Consider the following 4765-nt stretch of genomic DNA (forward strand, 5'->3'; position numbering starts at 1 on the left):
AGTTCTTCATATACAAATCTTTTTTGTTCAACTGTAGCCTAGTGTTATGAGACCACTTATCTAACTTACATATGAATAAAACTGATTTCAAAGAAGGCAAATGTATCTTGAGAGAAATGGCAATTTTTTTTTCAGTTTGCCAATTTTTGAGTTCTCTTTCCCCCATTTCTTATTTCCAGCAGTACATTGTGAAATAAAGGGTATAGGATTAGTCTGAAGACATTATAACTTTTCAATCTTCTGTTCTTTTTCCTGTGGCAAAATGGAAAAGGAAATAAAATAAACTGGAAGAAGAAATTACTTGCATCAGAATTACATGATCAATGTTGTTCTAACAAGAAATCTGAAGAAATCAAAAGGCTTTCATGAAACATTCATTGAAACAATATGCTGACAAAATAGTTTTTCAGTCAAAACTTTTCTCTGGGTCTACTTAACAAGGTATGTGTATGTTCAAAACCTTGTTTCTAGAGTACTAGAAGGCCAGAGGGTTTTGTCTCTCTTAGATGCTTTTTTTTTTTTTTTTCAGAATGAACTCTACATATTCCTGGAGGCCTTTGCAATCACTTTATGGGGCTACATAAACTCTCTGCTTCTCTTAGATGTGCTGAATCGATTCACAACGTAAGCGTAGGGTCATGGTGGAGCCCCAGTCTGCAGCAATCTACCCAGGCTCCAGCCTCTAGAGGTTTCTCAGCTGAAGGACAATGGGCACAATTGTGCTACTGCACCTTCCAGCTCAACCTCCAAGTAACCACAAGAAGTTCTTCTGTGACCAGAAATCCCATTTGTATGCAAGAAAGTACACCCAGGCAAGGTTCCTGTCCTGTATATCACTGCTGCAGAAACTGGGTCATTCAAACACCTTGGTAATGACCAGTCAACATCTACTGGTTTGATGAACTGTGAAACCACTGTATGCTGATCATTAGTAAAACTTGCTGCAACTGTGTAATGATCATGGTGAAAGAAATCAAGTAGCATCCTAGCAGCCATTAAAGTAATTATTTGGTATGTAATTAATGACATAATTTATTTGTTGACCTCCTTGTCAAACTATCTGGAGTTCCAATTAATTGATAAAAAGCTGAAATTACCAAGGGTGTGCTGAAGTTTTGTTTGGTCAACTTTGTCGCAGAAGTGTCTCCAGCACATTCTGTAGAGAGTTCAGTGATACAGATCAAGAGGAACCAGAAAATAAAATGCTGCTAAGATGAACTTGGCAAGATTATGTGAGTAAAATATCATTGCCTGAAGCCATGCCACCTTGCTGGGATAATATCCAATTTCTCATGTCAAGCTACATAAACCAAGGTAATGAGTGAGGAGCACCTAGGTGGCCCAGGAAGGGGCACTCATTAGTCAGCATGCAGCATGCTGTCATCTTGTTCAGAGGCACACTGGTTTCTAGCCAGGAAGGGACAACTTGCCTTTGCATGAATGCCTTTTGGATGAGTGGCAAAACCCAAAGGGCAGCTAAAATAATTACTGATCCTGCTGTGGAAGTTTCTCACACCTGTGTTTTTATGGTGTGAATATAGCTCAGGACTCAAGAGCCACTTTTGGCTCTTCAGGAATAAATGAAACCTTATAGCAGTCTCTACCACGTTTCAAGAGAAAAAAAAAAGCTATGGGTACATTGCAACCACACCATGCAGCCTACAATCAAAAGGAGGGAAAGGGTGGCCAAAGTGAAGACATCTTCCCATACAGAATATACTCCTTTCCTTGAGCATTCTCCTTCTCAGATGCACCTTTTATTGACAGATGCAAAGCAAGACTAATGAACTATTGATAACCCTGGCACAAAGGATTATTAAACAAAGCAATTTTATTTTGTGGGCATTGATTTAAATGTCACACAGTACAAATGAAAATTATAGTTTAGATAGGTGAAGCTGAATGCTAAACAGGTGGTCATCCCATTTATTCCTAATATCTGGCCTAATGCACTCAGATACCTTTACATATACTTCTGTATAGTCTATATACTTACAGATATGCTGCAGATTTTCTAGAGAATTAAAGGTATTTGGAGAGAAACCTAAAGCAACTCAAGCATTAAAACAAGATTGCTGTTTTGGAGGGTGTGAACCTTGACATCATACTGAATAGTTTTAAATTGAACCACTGATTTCCAAACACACACACACAAAAGAGATGCCCAGGCACAGAGTGAATTTACAAATGAAAATATGTGAAAAGAAGTGGCTTATCCTGGAACATCTCAAACAGCCTATAATAAGCTGGCATGAGAAAGAGAGCAGGCTGGAACAGAAGGATAGGTTTTACCACTTTACTGCAGGCACACAACCACAGACCTGTCTACCATCAGCCCATGGAGACATCCAGAAACTGTCCACAGCCTCTTGGAGAGCTGGAGCCCATTCAGAGACAGTGAAGCTGCTCATTAGCATCTGTGAGGAAATTAACTGTTTGATCCTGAGAACCAGGCAGACATGGCATCCGAACTTTAATTCTCATCTTCTGTGGCATTTGTCTGACATTTAATTGGGATGGCAACTGTCTTAACCCAGATGGAATTATGAAAACAATGGTGAAATTTGTCTTCCTACTCTGGTGAATACAGAGGGAAATTTCAAATTCTGTGACATAAAGACCTAATTTTGCTGACTTTCCAATGGCAAACAGGTTAGCCAGCATCCATCTTTGCCTTTAAAAGCTTCCTCTAACCCTCCTGGTGAGTAATCAATCATCTCTTAAAAGAACTGCCATTAGCTGCTCCACCATAACAATTAATACTCAACCCCTCCAGATCTCAAGCTCAGATAAAACAATATATGAAGGGCACATACCCAAGAAGTGATCCAATGATGCTAAGGCAAAAACAGTCTTCAGGATTTCAAAGAGAAGGCTGTTCCACTTGCAGTCTCAGTCCCGAAAACCGTAACAGAAAACTGCACTTTAATGAACTCTTATAGGAAAAAAGTTTAGGTTTTTTTATTTTTTTTATACAAGTCACAGTAACAGGACACTTCCCCTACCTTAGGCTCTTTTAAATACAATACTCAAAGGCCATCTCCAATACTCCAGGTATTAAATTATTTTCTGAAAGCCAGTTTGTTCCCATTGTTATTACTGGTAGAAAGCTGTGAGGTTTTCTGGTTCTCCCCCCTTTCTTTTCCAATGCTAGAAATAGATTAAACTGGCACTTCAGGATGTTGAGCTGCAGTTTCAGCTGAGCTCTGTGCTTCACAGATTCATCAAAAATGACAAGATTCAACATCTAGGACATGTCTCATAGTGCCCAAGAGCTCAAAGAAGATGCAGCAGTTACAACAGAGAGAAATAAGAAACATGTTAGAAAAGAAACGTGTGGTCCTTAAAAACAAAAGGTCTGACGTGAATGGGAAGATGCTGTGCTGATCAGCACTGTCCGTTAGTGAGCAAGGAAGAGCTACTGCCTGCCTCCTCAGGAATGAAAAAGCAGGGAAAGGTGCCCTTCATTTCAGCTCCAAGGGCTGTTATAAACTTCTTCACAGTTACCTGTCAGAGCCTTCAAGATGCAGAGATTTTCTCCCGTTCTATTTGCAAACAGTGTAGTATTAGCTGGAAAGTGATGAGTGTTGATGAGTGTCTACTTGTGATCACTTCTTCTAAGTTAAATTGTCACTGGAATAGTAAAACATAATATTCCATAACTGCACTCTCTTTTTCACACACATGAATTTTATAGACCATGATGTATTTGAAAAAGTTGGAGTAGCTGGACAGTAAATATTTCTGAATCACAAATTATCTCCTCCGCATAATCATCCTTTGCTTGGAAAACTCACCCTGCCTAAACTAATATTTATAAATGAGAACAACCTTGCACTCAGACTGCATCATTTCCACGAAAATGAATATAATGCAGGCGGAATGGGTGCACTGTCAGAGACTGGATTTCACCAAATTGGAAGCAGCGGATCCTTTCACTGCGCTGAAGCAGGGGCAAGCGTGTCCTATGCTCTGCTGCTACAGAAGTCATTCTCACACAGAAACAAAATACAGAAAACCTGGGGTTATTTCCAAGTCACACAGTGAGCCAGGTAGAATCCTGCAGGGAGAGACTGGCTGCCCTTCCCTCTTGATTCCTACACTAAAAGTTAAGGAAAAGTTAAGGACTCATACAATGAAAGTTAAGTTAATCAGAAGCACCAAAATAACGGTGCTCTATATTATCTCTCTGAGTCAGTTTTATTTAGCAGTGTCAGTCTCTTGCAAGTACCCAGCAGGTGTCTGCAAGGTCTCTATGCTGCTGCCTCTACTTTCACCTTGGTCAGACAGCACATTAGGCACCCTTGCATGCTTGCCTGCAGTCACGGCAACACTGCTCTTCGTTACACTTGTTGAATCTACCTTTCATTTAGGTGTATTTTAGAGCTTATTCCAAGGTTGCACAGGGTACCAAAGACATAGCATTTTAAAATTCAGTATCATAATACATAAACTCAACCACCTCAAGTCCATGCCAATATTTCATTAGCTATTTAATATGCATAAACTGAGCTGCAGTAACTAGAGCTGTAAACAGGGGCATTGAATATAATCACAGCAATATATGAGAGCACTCTGGTTTCTTCTAACACCTACTCTAATCAACACTTACAGGAGACACCCATTACAAAGCAGTAAGCTTACACGGCAAAAAGAAATCTGAAAAAGCTCCACAGTAAAAGAAGTTCTGCACTCAGGTAGGATTTCACAGCTCTCCTAATTCCTTTACAGAACTCAAAGGCAAATTCCTCCAGAAAGAAACAAG

The 4765-nt window shown here is 39.7% G+C and overlaps 1 long non-coding RNA gene across 1 annotated transcript; it reads right to left on the reverse strand.

The window, feature by feature from the left end:
- Nucleotides 1–1186: 1186 nt before the first annotated feature.
- On the reverse strand, nt 1187–3628 carry LOC133217018 (uncharacterized). The gene is made up of 3 exons (XR_009726791.1): nt 3494–3628; nt 2817–2891; nt 1187–2417 (listed from the first exon to the last, which is right to left on the reverse strand). It is a non-coding gene; the product is annotated as an uncharacterized LOC133217018 (long non-coding RNA).
- Nucleotides 3629–4765: the final 1137 nt, after the last annotated feature.

The sequence above is a fragment of the Neopsephotus bourkii genome, unplaced genomic scaffold (genome assembly GCF_033783945.1).
Source record: "Neopsephotus bourkii isolate Nb327-2 ecotype Australia unplaced genomic scaffold, CSIRO-AGI_Nbou_v1 NB_1080, whole genome shotgun sequence".
Taxonomy (NCBI): domain Eukaryota; kingdom Metazoa; phylum Chordata; class Aves; order Psittaciformes; family Psittacidae; genus Neopsephotus; species Neopsephotus bourkii.